A 20100-nucleotide genomic window follows, 5' to 3' on the forward strand; every position below is an offset into this window, starting at 1 on the left:
ATATATGGAGACATCTGGGGTTGTCATGGTGCAGGGGAGAGGGGTACTGGATCTACTGGGACGGGGTCAAGGGCACTGCTAGACATCCCCCAATGCTGGGGAGAGCCCTCTCAAATAATGACTTGGCCCATAATGCTGATGGGGCTTCAGTGAGGGGTCCTGATCTGTGTATTCCTGGGGAGGCCAGGCCCTGGAGGGCAGGAGCCCCTCTCTCTTTGATTCCCTGCTGTGTCTGCAGCATCTAGAACTGCAGGGCCTTCAAAAGATGCCAGGAGTGCCAGGGACCCAGTGCTGGGGACAGGAAACTGGCCTAGGCAGGAGAAGGGAAGTGCCAGCCACATGCCAAGCCTGTGTGGGAGCTTTTTGATCAGAGCTTGGGCACATGAGCAGGGGGCTATCACAGCCAGTGGGGGACTGGGGGCAGATGGTGGGAGAGACAGAGCTTCCTGTGTGACCCGGTATGGTCAGACTCCCTGGGAAGGAGGAGCTGTGGCCCTGTGGAAAGTCGCCTTGAGAGATGAGGGAGGGAAGGGGTGCAGGGAAAACCCTTGGAGGGGAGAATCATGGGAAAAATTGTGCATTAGACACATTGGCTCTCCAGGCCTGGCTTCAGAACTTGCACAGGCTGGAGATTGAACATGGGCATAGTCAGCGTAAGAATGGCTTCTACTGGGATACCAGGAAGCTGTGGAAATGAATTTTTTTTTCATTTAAATTCAATTAATTAACATATAATGTATTATTGGTTTCAGAGATAGAGGTCAGCGATTCATTAGTCTTATATAACATTCAGTGCTCACTATGTCTTGTGCCCTCCTTAATCCCCATCCTCCAGTTACCCCATCCCCCACTCCCCTCCTCCCAGCAACCCTCGGTTTGTTTCCTATGATTAAGAGTCTCTTATGGTTTGTCTTCCTCCCTGGTTTCGTCTTGTTTTATTTTATCCTCTCTTCCCCATGATCCTCTGTTTTGTTTCTTAAATTCCACATATGACTGAGATCATATGGTAATTGTCTGGCTCTGATTGACTTATTTCACTTAGCATAGTACCCTCTAGTTCCATCCACGTTGTTGCAAATGGCAAGATTTTGTCTTTTTGATGACTGTGCAATATTCCACTGTAGCTATCCCGCACATCTTCTTTATCCGTTCATCTGTCAATGGACATCTGGGCTCTTTCCATAGTTTGGCTATTGTGGACATTGCTGCTGTAAACATTGGGATGCACGTGCCCCTTCGGATCACTACATTTGTATCTTTGGGGTGAATACTCAGTAGTGCAATCACTGGGTCATAGGGTAGCTCTGTTTTCAACTTTTTGAAGAACCTCCATGCTGTTTTCCAGACTGGCTATACCAGCTTACATTATCACCAACAGTGTAGGAGGGTTCCCCTTTTTCTGCATCCTCACCAGCATCTGTCATTTCCTGACTTGTTAATTTTAGCCATTCTGACTGGTGTGAGATGGTATCTCATTGTGGTTTTTATTTATATTTCCCTGATGCCGAGTGATGTTGAGCATTTTTTCATGTGTCTGTTGCCATTTGGATGTCTTCTATGGAGAAAAATCTGTTCATGTCCTTGGCCCATTTCTTTCTTTTTTTTTTTTTTTAAGATTTTATTTATTTATTTGACAGAAAGACAGCAAGAGAGGGAACACAAGCATTGGGGTGGGGAGGGAGAAGAAGGCCTCCCTCTGAGCGGGGATCCCAATGTGGGCCTCCATTCCAGGACCCTGGGATCATGACCCCAGCTGAAGGCAGATGCTTAATGACTGAGCCACCCAGGCCCCCCCCACCCCACTCATTTCTTGATTGGATTATTTGTTCTGTGAGTGTTGCGTTTGATAAGTTCTTTATAGATTTTGGGTAGTAGCCCTTTATCTGATAAAATGTTTACAGATAACTTCTCCTATTCTGTCAGTTGTCTTTTGGTTTTGTTGACTGTTTCCTTTGCTGTACAAAAGGCTTTCAACTTGAACAAGTCCAAATAGTTCATTTTTGCCTTTGTTTCACTTGCCTTTGGAAACGTGTCTAGTAAGAAGCTGCTGCCTGTGTTGTCCTCAAGGATTTTGATGGATTCCTCTCTCACATTGAGGTCTTTCATCCATTTTGAGTCTATTTGTGTATGTGGTGTAAGGAAATGGTCCAGTTTCATTCTTCTGCTTGTGGCTGTCCAATCTTCCCAACACTATTTATTGAAGACACTTTTTTCCACTGGACATTCTTTCCTGCTTTTTGGAAGATTAGTTGACCTTGGAGTTGAGGGTGCATTTCTGGGCTCTCTACTCTGTTCCACGGTCTATGTGTCTGTTTTTGTGCCAGTACCATACTGTCTTGATGATGACAGCTTTGTAATAGAGCTTGACGTCCAGGGTTGTGATGCTCCCGCTTTGGTTTTCTTTTTCAACATTCCTTTATTTATTTGGGGTCTTTTCTGGTTCCGTGGAAATTTTATGATTTTATGATTTAGGATTTTTTGTTCCAGCTCTGTGAAAAAAAAGTTGATGGTATTTTGATAGGGATTGACTGAAATGTGTAGATTGCTCTAGGTAACAGACATTTTAATAATATTTATTCTTCCAATCCATGAGCATGGAATGTTTTTCCATTCTTTTGTGTCTTCCTCAGTTTCTTTCATGAGTGTTCCATAGTTTTCTGAGTTCAGATCCTTTGCCTCTTTGGTCAGGTTTATCCTAGGTATCTTACGGTTTTGGGTGCAGTTGTAAATTGCAATTTCTCTTTCTTCTGTCTCATTATTAGTGTATAGAAATGTGACTGATTTCTCTGCATTGACTTTATATCCTGCCACTTTGCTGAATTCCTGTATGCATTCTAGCAATTTTGGAGTGGAGACTTTTGGGTTTTCCACACAAAGTATCATGTCATCTGTGAAGTGTGAGAGTTTGACTTCTTCTTGGCTGATTCAGATGCTTTTTATTTCTTTTTGTTGTCTGATTGCTGAGGCTAGGATTTCTAGTACTATATTGAACAATATTGGTGAGAGTGGTCATCCCTGTCATATTCCTGACCTTAGGAGGAAGGCTCTTAGTTTTTCCCCATTGAAAATGAGATTTACTGTGGGTTTTTTTATAGATGGCTTTTATCATATTGAGGTATGTTCCTTTTATCCCTACACTGTGGAGAGTTTTAATCAAGAAAGGATGCTGTACTTTGTCAAGTGCTTTCTCTGTATCTCCTGAGAGGTTCATATGGTTCTTGTCCTTTCTTTTATTAATGTGATGTATCATGCTGATTGATTTGCAAATATTGAACCAACCTTGCAGCCCAGGAATAATCCCACTTGGTCATGGTGAATAATCCTTTTATTCTGTACTGTTGGATCCTACTGGCTAGTATCTTGGTGAGAACGTTTGCATCCATGTTCATCGGGGATACTGGTCTGTAATTCTCCTTTTTAATGGGGTCTTTGTCTGGTTTTGGGATCAAAGTAATGCTAGCCTCATAGAATGAGTTTGGAAGTTTTCTTTCCATTTCTACTTTTTGAAACAGCCTCAGAAGAACAGGTATTATTCCTTCTTTAAATGTTCAGTAGAATTCCCCTGGAAAGCCATCTGGCTCTGGGCTCTTGTTTGTTGGGAGATTTTTGATGACTGCTTCATGAAATCTCCTTACTGGTTATGGGTCTGTTCAGGTTTTCTATTTCTTCCTGGTTCAGTTTTGGTAGCTTGTATGTCTCTAGGAAGCATCCATTTCTTCTTCCAGATTGTCAAATTTGCTGGTGTATAGTTGCTCATTGTATGTTCTTATAATTGTTTGTATTTCTTTGGTGTTGATTGTGATCTCTCCTCTTTCATTCATGATTTTATTTTATTTTATTTTTTTTTTGGATCTTTTCTCTTTTCTTTCCAATTAGTCTGACTAGAGGTTTATTGAATTTTTTTAAAGATTTTATTTATTTATTTGACAGAGACAGCAAGAGAGGGAACACAAACGGGGGGGCGGGGGAGAAGCAGGCTTCCCGCTGAGCAGGGAGTCCAATGTGGGGCTCAATCCCAGGAACCTGGGATCATGACCTGAGCCAAAGGCAGATGCTCAATGATTGACCCACCCAAGCACCCCAAAGCTCTTATTTCCTTGTTGATCATCTGCTTAGATGATCTGTCCATTTCAATGAGGAGGGTGTTAATGTCCACTACTATTATTATATTATTTTCTACCTGTTTCTTTGATTTTGTTATTAATTGGCTTATATAATTGGCTGCTCCCACGTTAGCCACATAAATAGTTACAATTGTTACATATTCTTGTTGGATAGACCCTTTGATTATGATATAGTGTCCTTCTTCATCTCTTATTACAGTCCTTGGTTTAAATCTGATTTGTCTGATAGGAGGATTGCCACCCCAAATTATTTTGATGTCCATTAGCATGACAAATGGTTTTCCACTGCCTCACTTTAATTCTGGAGGTGCTTTTTGGGGGGTCTAAAATTACAGACAGGGACATCTGGGTGGCTCAATGGGTTAAGCCTCTACCTTCAGCTCAGGTCATGATCTCAGGGTCCTGGGATCTAACCCCGCATCAGGCTCTCTGCTCAGCAGGGAGCCCGCTCCCCCTTGCCCCCGCCTGCCTCTCTGCATACTTGTGATCTATGTCTGTCAAATAAATAAATAAAATCTTTAAGAAAATAAAAAGAAATAAAATTGAAGACAGCATATCAATGGATCTTATTTTTTTTTTTATCAATCTGATACCCTGTGTCTTTTGATTGGCGCATTTAGCCCATTTACCTGCACAGTAACTATTGAAAGATATGAATTTAGTGCCATTGTGTTACCTATAAAGTGACTGATACTTCATATTGTCTCTGTTCTTTTCTAATCTATGTTACTTTTGGGGTCTCTCTTTGCTTAGAGAGCATCTTTTAATATTTCATGTAGGGCTGGTTTGGTGGTCACAAATTTTTTTAGTTTTTGTTTGTCCTGGAAGCTTTTTAATCACTCCTTATATTTTGAATGCCATCCTAGCTGGATCAGGTGTTCTTGGCTGCATATTTTTCTCATTTAGCAACCTGAATATATTATGCCAGTCCTTTCTGGTCGGCCAGTTCTCTGTGGGTAGATCTCCTGCCAATGTAATGTTTCTGCCCTTGTATGTTATGAACCTTTTGTCCCAAGCTGCTTTTAGGATTTTCTCTTTGTCTCTAAATTGCAAGTTTCACTATTATATGTTGGGGTGTTGACTATTTTTATTGATTTTGAGGGGGTCCTCTGACTTGAATGCCTCTTTTTTTCCCTACGTTAGACACATTCCCCATTATAATTTCCTCCAATATACTTTCTGTCCCCCTCTCACTCTTTCTTCTTCTTCTGGAATCCCAGTTCTAATACTGTTTCTTTTTATGATGTCACTTGTCTCTCGAATTCTCCCCTCATGATCCAATAGTTGTTTATCTCTCTTTTCCTCAGCTTCTTTATTCTCCATCATTTGGTCTTCTAGATCACTAATTCTCCCTTCTGCCCCATCTATCCCATCAGTGAGAGCCTCCATTTTTTTATTGCATCTCATTAATAACCTTTTTTATTTTGACTTGATTAGATTTTAATTCTTTTATTTCTCCAGAAAGGGATTCTCTAGTGTGTTCTATGCTTTTTTCAAGCCCAGCCAGTATCCTTATAATTGTTATTCTGAACTCTAGTTTTGACATCTTTCTTATGTCCATACTGATCAGGTCCCTGGTGTCAGTCTCTTTTCTGAGGTGAGGTTTTCCATCTTATCATTCTATCCAGAGAATAATAGTAGATGATGAGAGAACAAAATAATAAAATGGCAACAATGACCCCAGAGAAATATGTTAAATAAATCAGAAGAGACCCAAAACTGATTTAAAAAAATAAAAATTTTTTTATTTTTAAAAATAAAAATAAAATATAAAATAAAATAAAAAAATTAAAATTAAATTAAAAAAATAAAATAAAATAAACTGAGCCTGGGTGGCTCAGTTGTTTGAGTAACCTCCTTCAGCTCAGGTCATGATCCTGAAGTCCCGGGATCGAGTCCTGCACTGGGCTCCCTGTTCAGCAGGGACTCTGCTTCTCCCTCTGACCCACCCCCTTCTCATACTCTCCCTTTCTTTCTCATTCTCTCTCTCTCTCAAATAAATAAATAAAATCTTTTTTTTTAAAAGAGGATATAATCATACAAGTGAACAGAATAGAGCAATACACTGGATCTTGTGTGTATTTTGGTCTGTTTGTTAGAAAACTAGATTCCAAAATTGTAAAGAAAAAAACTTATATATCTACAAAGATAAAATTAACTACAATGAAAGGATAAACTGTAACTGTAAAAATGAAAATTAAGGAGAATTAAAAAGAAGAGTTGATAAAATAAGAAATTGGTTGAAAAGGGAAGGAGAACAAGAAGTTAAAATTGAAAAACTAAAGAATCATGGGGGGAAAACATGAATTCTCTGTACTGTATTCCCCTCGTGCTGGAGTTTTGCAATTCTCAATGATTTGTAAACTTGGTCTTGGCTGGGTGTTCACTTTCTGGTAGTCCACCTATGGAGGCCCTACCCTGCCCCCGCCCCTGCCATCTATCTTCCCATATATCACCTGGGATTCACTTCTCTGCACTTCCTCCCTTGCAGAAAGCAATCACGTTTCAGTTGGTAGAATTACACCTATTCTTATCTTCAGTCTCTGGTTGAGCTCTCAGGTGTTCAGAATGATTTGATAGCTATCTAGCTGAATTCCTGGGACCAGATGAAACTAAGGTCTCCTACTCCTCCACCATCATGGACTCTCCCTCAAAATGAATCTTTTTTTTTTTTTTTTTTTTAAGTAATCTCTATGGCCACCATGGGACTTGAACTCATGAACCTGAGATCAAGACTTGCATGATCAAACTGATTGAGCCAGCTAGGTGCCTCCAGGAATGAATCCTTTGATGTCTTCCACTGTGACACCCAGAGCCTTCAACCCCTCCATACTCTCTCTGGCTGTCACCACTTTGTGACCCCGGTGTGGGTCTGGGCACATCTGAACACTGCTCTTAGGAACCTCAAAGAGGCTGCATCAGCTGCCTTTTGCTTGCCTTGGGCTCTCCCTGGGACCACATCTCAGGGACCTTCTCCTTCCAGACCAGATGCACCCACAGGCCTACCATCCCCACTTCCCAACAGTTAGCATGCCCTCACCCCATACCCCTGCATTCACCTTCCCAGAAGGGAGGACCAAGGTGGAGAGGTAGAGCCATGGGAGTCATGTATGCACAAAGGATGTGAGAGAAAAGAAAGAGACAAAGATGGAATCAAGTTTGGTCTGGGGAAGACATGGAGGTGTAAGTCCAAGATACAGAGGATCAGGGTAGGTTAACTCAGCTGTGGCTTTAACAGCTGGACAGGGCTGGGAGGATAGAAGTGGGAGCCAGGTCTTTGTGCCCAGTTCTTCTGTCCTTGTCCACAGACCCAGGAGTGAGCTGTTTTGATATTGAGGGAGAAAGGAAGAGAGGACCAACCCCTGAGAGGCTAAAACACAAGGGCTTGCTCTGGTGTGGAATTGCAACCAACTTTTATACCAATTAATGAGCTAAGAAAATTCAATCAATAGCAATGAAATTACTCTTTTTTGTTTCAAGATTTTATTTCAATTTGAGTTAACTAACATATGGTGTACAATTAGTTTCAGGGGTAGAATTTAGTGATTCAACACTTGCATACCATCCAGGGCTCATCACCACACATGCCCTCCTTATGTCCACCAGCCATTTACCCCATCCCCACACCCACCTCCCCTCCCACAACCCACAGCTTATTTCTTAGAGTTAAGAGATTCTTATGGTTTGCAGCCATAAAATTATTTGAAAATTATTTAAAACGGTTTTGAAATTATTTTAAAATACCTCTGCTTGTGGGAATCAGCAGAAGTAAATTCAAATGATCTGAGGGAAGAAGTATCTTCATCATAGACCTTGGAAAACCTAACCAATAATTTTTCAAGGGCAATGAATAGTACATGATAAAGCAGATCGAGTGCATAAGGAAGCAAAGCACGATGTGTGGGAAAAAAATGACCACAAATCATGAGAAACACAAAAATTATCAGACACGGGTTTTAAAGTAGCCGTACTTTATAGATAGATAGATAGATAGATAGATCTTGACTATATCAGGAAATGGGGAACAGAAAAGGTGACACAACTTGCAGAAGAACCACACAGGAATTTTAGAGCTTAAAAGTGCCATCCTGGGGTGCCTGGGTGGCTCAGTGGGTTAGGCTGTTGCCTTCGGCTCAGGTCATGATCTCAGAGTCCTGTGATCAAGCCCCACATTGGGCTCTCTGCTCAACAGGGAGTCTGCTTCCTCCTCTCCCTCTGCCTGCCTCTCTGCCTGCTTGTGATCTCTCTCTGTCAAATAAATAAATAAAATCTTAAAAAAAAAAAAAAAGTGCCATCCCAAAAACCCTGTTAGGAGACTTGGCTGCATATTGAACACAGCCAAAAGGAAGATTAATTAATTGAAAGATAGATTAATAAAATGCCCAGAATTAAGAACATAACAGATTGGAAGATTCTGGGAAGATGGCACAGCAGGAAACACCAGAACTCTATCTCCCCACCTGGACAACAGTTGCAGGGGTAGAACCTGTGTAACATATAGTTAATTATGGTTAATTTAGATCAATTTCAGCTCTTAGCACAGTAGCAAGTGCCCCAGGCCCAGCCTCACCGCACATAGCTGTATGTGGGTTTCTGGAGCAGCTGGCACAGTGAGCAGAAGCCTGGGTGGACAAAAAGGACCCTGTCCTCCAAACATTGGGGATCTGTGCTTTTGATCCACAGGTGCAGATACAGAGGTGGGTGGCAATTATTACAAGCCCCTCCCCATCCAGCTAAAGTGACTTTCAGGGGGTTAAAAGACTGGAGGCCTTTTTCTCCCCACTCACTTTATCTTCCTCTTTTTCCTCCTTTTGGGAACCAGATATTAAAGATAAGGACATTAAAAAACAACCACCCACAAGGGGAAAATTAGAAAGTGACCATGTGTGTCCAGGGAAAGGCTCAGAAAAGACCCAAGAAGACCTTAAGTTATACCTCAGGCTGATCCTTACCCTAGAGACAACCGATAGCAGTTAAAAAATAAAAAACTAATAATCAAAAACAATAACACAAAATTGTAATCCCTGGGGAAGGGAAACATCTGATTTTCAGAGTTTCCACATTATTAGATCCCAAATCCAGTTTTCAACAACAACAAAAGAATCTCAAGGCATACAAAGAAACAGGAAAGCATCCCATTTAAAGAGATTTTAAAAAATCAACAGAAACCGTTGCTGAAAAAGACCTGATGGCAGATGTACTAGACAAAAACATTAAAACAACTGTCTCACAGATGCTCAAAGAGGGATGCCTGGCTGGTATATGACTCTTTTTTTTTTTTTTAAGATTTTATTTATTTATTTGACAGAGAGAGATCACAAGCAGGCAGAGAGGCATGCAGAGAGAGAGGAGGAGGAAGCAGGCTCCCTACTGAGCAGAGAGCCCGATGTGGGGCTCGATCCCAGGACCCCGAGATCATGACCTGAGCCGAAGGCAGCAGCTTAACCACTGAGCCACCCAGGCGCCCCGGTATATGACTCTTGATCTCGGGATTGTGTGTGTGAATCCCACATTGGGTGCAGATATTACTTAACACAATAAAATCTTTATAAAAAAAAATACTCAAGGAACTGAAAGAGGATGTACAGAAAGTCAAGAAAGCTTGGTGTGAACAAAATGAAATATCAATAAAGAGACAGAAAAATGCATAAAAAAAACTAAAAAGAAATTCTGGAGCTGAAAAGCACAGTAACTGAAATGAGAAATTCATTAGAGGCTCAACAGTAGATCAAAATAGGCAGAAGAAAGAATCTGTGAACTTGAAGAGAGTAAAACAGAAGTATTGAGGCAGAGAAACAGGGAAAAAAAAGACTGAAGAAAAGCGAACAAAGCTCAGGGGACCCGTGGGACAAGCTGGTTCAAATGGACCAGCATATGCATTGTGGGGGTGCAGAAGGAAAAGCGAGAAAGAAAGGAGCAGAGAGAATATTTGGAGAAATAATGGCTGAAAGCTTCCCAAATCTGATGAAACATATAAATATAAACATCCAAAAAGCTCAGTGAACTCCAAGTAATATGAACTCAAAGAGCTCAACACTGAGACATATTATAGCCAAGCTTTTGAAGCCAAAGATAAAGAATCTTTTATTTTTTTCCCAAAAGATTTATTTATTTTTCAGAGAGAGAGCAAACACAAGTAGGGGGAATTTCAGGCAGAGGGAGAAGCAGGCTCTCTCCTGAGCAAGGAACCCCTTGTGGGGCTCGATCCCACAACCATCACGACCTGAGCCAAAAGCAGATGCTTACTGACTGAGCCATCCAGACATCCCATAAAGAGAGAATCTTGAAAGCTTGTATGAACTCATCACATATAAGGGATCCTCAATGAGGTCTGTGAGCATATTTCTTATCAGAAACTTTAGAGGCCATGGGGTGCCTGGGTGGCTCAGTAGGTTGGGCCTCTGCCTTCAGCTCAGGTCATGATCTTGGGGTCCAGGCTCTCTGCTCAGCAGGGAGCTTGCTTCCCCCCTTCATCTGCCTATCTGCCAACTTGTAATTTCTCTGTCAAATAAATAAATAAAATCTTAAAAAAAAGAAGAAGAAGAAGAAGAAGAAGAAAGAAAGAAAGAAAGAAAGAAAGAAAGAAAGAAAGAAAGAAAGAAAGAAAGAAAGAAAGAAAGAAACTTTAGAGGCCAGCAGATAGTGGGCCAATATTTTCAAAGTGCTAAAAGAAAAAGGAAAAAAACAAAAATGAAAACCTGTTAGCCAAGCATCCTGCATCCTGCAAAACCGTTCTTCAAGGGTGAGGGAGAGACTGAGATATTCCCAGATAAAGAAAAGCTGATGGAGATGTGATCACTACATGTGCCCTGGAGGAAATGCTTCAGGAGTCCTGCAGGATGACATGAAAGGACACTAGACAGTGTCTCACAGCCATATGGAGAAATAAAGATCTCAAGAAAGGTGACTATGTGGGCACTTATATAAGCTATTTTTTTATTATGTTCAATTAGCTAACATATGATACTATATAAGCTATTGTGACAATGATTTGTAACTCCACATTTTGTTTTCTCCATAATTTAAGAGATTAATGCATTTAAGATAATTATTAGCTTATATTTGGAGCACACAATGTATACAGATATAATTTTGTGGCATCAACTACTGAAAAGGGGAGGACAGAGCTGTAACACAGCAGGTTTTGTATGTTGTTGAGGTTAAGCTGTTAAAAAGCAAAGTGAGAGCATTGTAACTTTATTTCCATGGTAACCATAAAGAAAAGAGCTCTAGAATATACACAAAAGGAAATGAGAAAGGAATTTAAGTGATTCACTACAAAGAAGGCAGTAGTGCCAGAAATGAGAGAAGAGAAAGGTCTATAATGCACACAGGAAACAGCACAATGACGGAAGTAAGTCCCTCTTTATCTATAATTACTTACATGTAAATGGATTAAACTCCCCAATCAAAAGACAAGAGACTGGCAGAATCAATAAAAACACAAGATCCAACCATAGGTTGTCTACAAGAGACTCACTTGAGATCCAAAGACACAGATAGACTGAAAATGAAAGGATGGAAAAACGTACTCCATGCAAACAGTGACCAGAGGAGAGCAGCGGCCGCCACACTAACATCAGACAAAACAGACTTAAATTCAAAAATGTTTACAAGAGACAAAGGACAGTATATATTAACACCATTTCAGTATAAGAAAACATAACAATTAGGGCGCCTGGGTGGCTCAGTGGGTTAAGCCGCTGCCTTCGGCTCAGGTCATGATCTCAGGGTCCTGAGATCGAGGCCCGCATCGGGCTCTTTGCTCAGCAGGGAGCCTGCTCCCTCCTCTCTGTCAGCCTCTCTGCCTGCTTGTGATCTCTCCCTGTCAAATAAATAAATAAAATCTTAAAAAAAAAAAGATAACATAGCAATTATAAACATTTACAAACCCAGTGACAGACCATCAAACTATATGAAGCAAAAACTGACAGAATTGAAAGGCAAAATTGCCAGCAGTACAGTAACAGTTGGAAATGTCAGTCCTCTGCTCTCAGTAGAGGATGAACAGCCAGACTGAAGATAAGTAAGGGCACAGAGGACTTGCCCCAAGCAGCCAGCCAGATGCAGCAGACACAGAGAGCCCCTGCCCAGCGACAACCCCACACACGTTCTCCTCACGCGCACTCAGGACAGTTTACAGGACAGACCACATGTGAGACCACGTGGTTAGTCTCAGTAGGATTAAAAAGGTAGATATCATACAAAGTGTCTTCTCTGGCCACAACGGGATGAAGGTAGAAATCAGGAACAGAAGGAAAATGCAACATTTACAAATCTGTGGAAATTAAGTAACACCTCTTAAATCAATTGATCAAAGAAGAAATCACAAGAAAATTAGAAAATACTAAGAAACAAATGAACATGAAAAATCTTCAACACAACGGAACTATGGAATGCAGTGAAAGCAATTCTAAGAGTCAGGGGAAATTTATAGCTATAAACACATTTAAAAAACAGAAGAGATTTCAGGGGCGCCTGGTTGGCTCAATGGGTTAAAGCCTCTGCCTTTGGCTCAGGTCATGATCTCAGGGTCCTGGGATGGAGCCCCGCATTGGACTCTCTGCTCAGCAGGGAGCCTGCTTCCTCCTCTCTCTCTCTCTCTCTAACTACTTGTGATCTCTGTCTGTCAAATAAATAAATAAAATCTTTAAAAAAATAAAAACAGAAGAGATTTCAAATCAGCAATCCAAGTTTACTACTTAACGAACTAGGAAGAAAAGAATAGACTACACCTAAAACTAGTGGAAGGAAGGAAATGATGAAGATGAGAATGTAAATAAACAAAATAGAGAATGGGAAAACAGTAGAGAAAATCCATAAACAAAAAGCTGCTTCCTTGAAAAGATCATCAAAGTTGACAAACCTTTAGCTATATGGGCTAAGGAAAAAAAAAGAGAGACTCCGATTACTAAAATCAGAAATGAATTGGGAACGTTATCACCGATTCTACAGAAATAAAAAGGAGAGAATGTTGAGAATGTTGTGAACCATACACCAGCAAATAAGAAAACTTAGATAAGTGGGCCAATTCCTGGAAACACAGAACCTACCAAGATTGCATCACAGAGACGCAGAAAGTCTGAACAGACCTATGACTGGTAAGAAGACTGAACCAGTAATCAGAAATCCCCAACAGAGCAAAGCCCAGGACTGAACAGCTTCAAAGGTGAATTCTACCACTTAAAGAGGAATTAACACCAATCCTTCCCCAACTTTTCCAAAAAACTGAAGGGGAAACTTCCCAGCTCATTCTATGGGGCCAGCCTTACCCTGATATCAAAGTCGGAGAGAGACACTGTAGGAAAAGAAACTATAGACCAACATCTTTGATGAACACAGATGCAAAAATCCCCAACGAACAGAATTCCGCAGCATGTTACAAGGGTTGGGAGGGGAGCAGGCAATTGCATGATTCCCACAAGTGGGTAATACTCTAGTCCTTGATTCAGATGTTGGAGATACAATGCATTTATTTTTCAAGTTCAACTGCACATTTATGATTTGTACACATTTCTATATGTATTCACTAAAAAAAAGTTTACTTATATTCTTAAAGAAAAAATGAAGCAAAATAAAGACATGTTCAGGCACAGGTCTTCAGGAAGGAAACTCGGAAGGATGTGGTTTGGCTGAGATAAAGAGATTCCAGATGAAGATCTGCGAGGAGCAAGGCAAGAGGGACATCTGGTGGGAAAGATAAAGAATAGGACTATGTTAAACCACAACAAAAAGACATCACAAATATCTGACAACATACACATCAGGAAAGGGTAAATGGAGTTAACTGTTCTAGATAAAATACCCCCAAAGACCTGTCTTTATAGAAGGGTGAAGGTATTGAGTTTATCATTCAGGTCATTCAGGAGTGACTGACATACAATGACAATTTGATCAGTTTGGGCATATGTATACACCTATGACATCATCACCACCATCAAGGTCAAGAACACACGCATCAGCCCCACCGGCTCCTCACCTGGCAGCTCTCTACAAGACAACCAGCAACCCATCTGCTTTCTGTTGCTAGAGATTAATTTGCATTTTCTACAGTGTTATGTAAGTGACCTCGTATCTTCTATTTTTCTTGCCTGTCTACTTTGAGCTAGTATAATTATATTGAGGTTTTTTTTTTTTAAAGATTATTTATTTATTTATTTATTTGAGAGAGAGGCAGTGAGAGAGAGCATGAGCAAGGAGAAGGTCAGAGGGAGAAGCAGACTCCCCATGGAGTTGGGAGCCCGATGTGGGACTCGATCTGGGGACTCCGGGATCATGACCTGAGCCAAAAGCAGTCGTCCAACCAACTGAGCCACCCAGGCATCCCTATTGAGTTTTATCTACATTGTTGGGTGTATCAATCAATACTTCATTCCTTTTTACTAGTGAGTAATGTTCCATTGTATGGGAAAACCACAGTTTGTTTCTGCATTCACCTGTTGGTGGACATTCTGGCAATTTCCAGTATTTGGCTATTGCAAATAAAGCTGCTCTGAATATTCACCTGTAAGTCTTTATATGGACCTGTGCTTTCATATGGGTATTTTTTCTTTCATCTCTACTTAACATTTTTTTCAATTCCAGCTTAATTAATGTATAGTGTGATATTGGTTTCAGGGGTCCACTACAGTGATTCAACAATTTTACACATCTACTCAACATTTTTTTAAAAGATTTTATTTATTTATTTGACAGACAGAGATCACAAGTAGTCAGAGAGGCAGGCAGAGAGAAAGGAGGAAGCAGGCTCCCCACGGAGCAGAGAGCCCAATGCAGGGCTCAATCCCAGGACCCTGGGATCATGACCCCAGCGGAAGGCAGAGGCTTTAACCCACTGAGCCACCCAGGCACCCCATCTACTCAACATTTCTGAAACATTGGGAATACAGTTATGACTTTAATGCCCTTATCTACAGATTCTATCATCTGTGTCAGATGATAGAATTTTTTTTTAAGATTTTTTATTTTTCTGCTTCGGCTCCAAACGTCTAAGTTTTCCTGATCATTATGAGTCGTATTGACCTGCTTCTTTGCATTATGGTAAGCCTTAGTAGACGCCAGATAGTGTAAATTTCACAATATTGGGTCATGAGGATTTTCTAGTCCTCTCATTATACATTTGAGCTTCCTCTGGAATGTAGTGAAGTTATTAGGACACAATTGGATCCTTTCCGGTCTTCCTTTTGCATTTTGTTAGGTGGGCTCAGAACAAACTTTAGGCCAATTTGATCTGTCACTGAGGCAGTAGTTTTCAGGAGATTCTCCTCAAGGCGCATAGCTGGTGGCGCCAGGATCCATTTCTAGCCCTAGACCAACTCTGAGGGATGGTCATGCTTACCTATCACCGGGGTCCTTCCCGGAGCTGTCGTGGCTACGGCGCACGCGTGCTCTGATTGGCGCTCGCCGAGCACTTGCGGGGAGTACCTTGCAGAACCCCAGAGCTTTTCTCTCTGCGGCCAATTCTCTACTGCACTCTGCCCTAAAACTGCGAGTGCCCTCGGGTACCCCACATTCTGAGCCTGTCCCTTCAAGTCAGGGTACTGCCTAGCTTTATCTGGGCTTCTTGTCCCACTTCGGACGCCTGGAAAACTCCGCCGGGAGCAGCCCCGGACCTCGCAGGGCTTTCCTTGGTGTTTCCCTCTTCCCAGGACCACCGTTCTGCCCCGCGGGGTTCCTATTGCCCAGAAAACTGTGTTTCGTGTTCTGTGCAGTTCTTCAGATGTTTGAAGGGGTAGACCAGCTAGGCATGAGAAGTTGGGACCATTTGTTTTAGACGATAGTAAGCTAAGCAGACCCATTGTGAGTCTACTAAAAAAAAAAAAAACGGAGTGAGTAACTTTTAAGCAAATGTGTGTGTTGATAAAATGAATAATAAGGAATCATCAGTCCAAAAGAAGGCTCAAAAGGAGAGAACAAACATATCAGTGAGTTTTATTCAATGATAATGGACAAAATATTCTAGTTAATGAAGAATGCCACCCCGAATAAAAAAGCCAACCCAACACAATTATATGCTGTTTGTATGAAATACAAGTACATCAGAAGGACAAATAGAATAGCTGAAAATAAAAGACTGGATAAAAGGCATATTATGACATTGTTGGTTAAAAATAAGACTGGTATCACTATGTTGATATCAGAGAAAATAGATCTCAAGGCAGGAACAATGGAAAACTGATGAATCAACTAGGAGACTTCAATATGCCCCCACCCCTGTTGGAAGTGGGCAGATCCAGTAGGTAGAGAATCAGGAAGCGCCCTGTTGAGACCATCATCAACCAGATATGTTGGACTAGAGGCTACATCAGCCAACGACAGCAGAGCCAAGGACAGCAGAACACACATCCTTTGCAAACTCACATGGAACACTTGCCAAGACAGACCACATTCTGGGTCATACTGCTCTCCTTAACAAATTTAAAAGTATAGAAACTGTACAACAGAAAAAAAGAAAGAAAGAAATTGTACAACATCTGCTCTCAGACCACGATGGAATTAAATTAGGAGTCATAACAAAAAGAAAGCTGGAAAATCCCCCAAATTCTTGGAAATTAAACTGCGCACTTCTAAATAATGTGAGTAGAAGAAGAAATTGCTAGAGAGATTTTAAAATATTTTGAACTAAATGAAAATGAAACACAACTTATCAAAATTCATAGGATGCAGTGAAAGCAATGCTTAGAGGGAAATTTATAGCATTTAATGCATATATTAGAAAATAAGAGGGCCACTTGGGTGGCTCAGTCAGTTAAGTGTCTACCTTTGATTCAGGTCATAATCTTGGGGTCCTGGGATCAAGCCCTACCTGGTGCTCCCTGCTCAATGGGGAGGACTGCTTCTCCCTCTCCCTCTGCCCCCTCCCCTGCTCATGCTCTCTCTCTCTCTCTAATAAATAAATAAAATCTGAAAAAAAACTATCTATAACCAATAATCCAAGGTTCCACCTTAGGAAACTAGAGAAAGGAGAGCAAATTAAATCCAAAGTAAGCACAAGAAAAGAAACATTAAAAATTAGAGCAGAAATGAGTGAAATTGAAAAAAGGAAATCAATAGAATCAATGAAACCAAAAGCTGATTCTTTGAAAAGATCAGGAAAATTGATAAGCCTCTAGCCAGGTTAACTAAGAAAAAGAGAATGACTTTTATAAGTATCAAAGCATCATGTTGGATACTTGGAACTAATACGTGTCTATTATACCTCATTTCTTTAAAAAAGATAGAGGACACAAATTACTAATAACGAAATACAGGTGGGTTATCATTACATGAACATTAAAAAAGTTGCTAGTGAAACCATGTGAACAAATTCGTACTCACACATTTGTCTTCTAGAAATTGAAAAACGATTGCAAAATCTATATATGGAGATGCAAAGGAATGTGAAAAAGCCAAAATAACTTTGCAAAAGAACGAAGTCGGAGAACAAACACTATCTGATTTCAAGATTAATCACAAACTTTAGTTATCAAGACAGTGTGGTACAGTGTGACGGGAAACAGAGGCAGAAGAGAAATTACTGAATTTCTTACTACCTACAGCCTATTGGCAAGTCCGTGCAACAGACAGAGTGACCTTCCTCTAGGAGCTGGGCCGCCTTGATATTGATACTCTGCTGAGAGCAAAAGGCAATCTTAGCCTGACCCCCAGGATCCTGTAAGTCTGACTTAACATAAAAATTCCTTTGGAAACTTCCTTTATCTCTGTTTCCTAAGATACGTGCTGGCAATTATCTCCAAGCTTATGGCCCACCGATATGCCTCTGAAGGGTCTCACGACTAAGGTTTCATTAGACAGTGATAAGTGACCTTTTCTCAACAGCAGCTAGCCCCCTCAAGGTCCTGGAAACCTTGCTTCCAAATTCCTTAGAGACTTACGCTCTCCCTGACCCCTCCCGACTTGAAAGTATAAATGGGCCTCCTGACCCCAGTGCAGCTCTTCCTGCCCTCGGGGCCTGTCCCTGTGCTTTCAGAAAATCACCTTTTTGCACCAAAGATGGCTCAAGAACACCTTCTTGGTCATCAGCTTCAAACCCTAATGCTCTTTCCTGCATCATATGGAGTCCGAACGTGGGGCTTTGGGACCAGAGTCTCATCTGGACTCTGAGCCACGGTGCAAACTTGGTGAGTATTTTCTCTCCTCTTCCTTTGCGCTCATTCCAGGGGCTCTCCAAGGACCACAGTCTTAACTGGAACACTTTCCTGTTGATTGATCAGGCTACGGTCCTCTAGCCCATAGCTGGTCTATGGGGAGGAGAAAGTCTGCCTTTTGGCTGGAAGTTGGTACCCTGGCCAGGATGGTAATAAGACCCAGAAACTTGATGGCCACTCTTTGTTCCTGTCCTTATAGGAAGTTGTCTGTCTTGGGCACAGGACAGCCACCAAGGTCACCAGGATGGCTGCCTATCTAGACCCCCATGTGAGGTTTTCTTCTCATTGATCTAATGTGTTCCCCTCCATATCCCTGGTCTAGCTGCTTCTGGCTGCAGGACCTCCACTGGGAGCCTCCAAAACCACTATCTGATGGCATTAAAACCCAACTGGGGACCATTTCCTAGGGAACTACCTGTGTTGAAACAGCGCTTAGACCATGGTGGATTTCTATCTTCACTGTTTTCAATGTCCTCTACTTACTAGTTGAATTACAAAAATGGGTTAATTTCCCCCTGTAAAAGTTACCCAGTGTTCTCCATGGGTTAAAAATGGTGGGTTCTTTAAGGCAAGGTAAGGGATGACCTTCAAGGCAAAATAAAATAAGGCACAACCTTCAAGGCGTGGTCTTGCAGTCCACACACCAGACTCCCATCTGTAGCCTAGGAAACAGTGGGGAAGCGGGGGATGCTAGCATCCCTCCCACACGGGCCTTTATTGGAGGTGGTGGTCCTAGTGATTTTGTTCAAGGGGTGTTTCAGGTCACTTTTTTTTTTAAAGATTTTATTTATTTATTTGAGAGAGCTCTATGTATCTCCTGACATACAGAGAGAAAACTGGCTATATAGGTCTCCTCTAAATAAACCCAGGTTTGTGAAGGAAAGAAGCCATCCCAGATGAAGGGGATTCTCTCTCTCTCACTGCCCCTCCCTCAATCATTTCCCAGGTTAATGGCTATAACTGGAACCAACTGTGGTTAGTCCTCCTCGGGACAGGGACTTCAAGGAATATTCCCAAGCAGCTGCCAAAACCCCCTTTGTTTGGGGGAAATTCCCTGTCTTTTCTGTCCCAACATGGATGGCCTATCCCCCCTTGTTGGCAGGAAAACATGGTGTCTGCTCCTTCATTGGAGCTGATGAGCTCTAGAACCGGCAACCCTTTTTCTGCCTTCTGGCAGCACTTCCCCTCTTCTGTTTCCCCCTCCCCCTCCCCCTCCTCCTGTTTTGCACTACTTTGGACCCTGAGTGTGGCCTGCAAAACTGGGAGACCATCCTTGGTGCCCCAAGCTCCATGGCTCCTTCTCCCCTCACCATCAAGGAGCAAAGAGCACCTCCAAGACCTAACACCGCCCACTCCAGATTTCCCTACCAGGGTTCCAGGTAAAAATTAACAATGGGGAGGATCCAGGTGGAACATAATTCAGTATTTAAATTAAGTTTGGGGTCACCTGGGTGGCTCAGTCATTGGGCATCTACCTTCAGCTCAGGTCATGATCCCAGGATCCTGGGATGGAGCCCCACATCTCTGCTCAGTGGAGAGTCTGCTTCTCCCTCTCACTCTGCCCCTTCACCCTGCTTATATTCACTCTCTTGCTGTGTCCCTCTCTGTCAAATAAATGCATAAAATCTTTTTTAAAAAAAGGGGTATCTGGGTGGCTCAGTGGGTTAAAGCCTCTGCCTTTGGCTCAGGTCATGGTCCCAGGGTCCTGGGATTGAGTCCCACATCAGGCTCTCTGCTTGGCTGGAGGCCTCCTTCCTCCTCTCTCTCTCTGCTTGCCTCTCCGCCTACTTGAGATCTCTGTTTGTCAAATAAACAAATAAAATATTTAA

This window comes from Mustela nivalis, assembly GCF_964662115.1.
Source record: "Mustela nivalis genome assembly, chromosome: 4".
Classification (NCBI taxonomy): Eukaryota; Metazoa; Chordata; class Mammalia; order Carnivora; family Mustelidae; genus Mustela; species Mustela nivalis.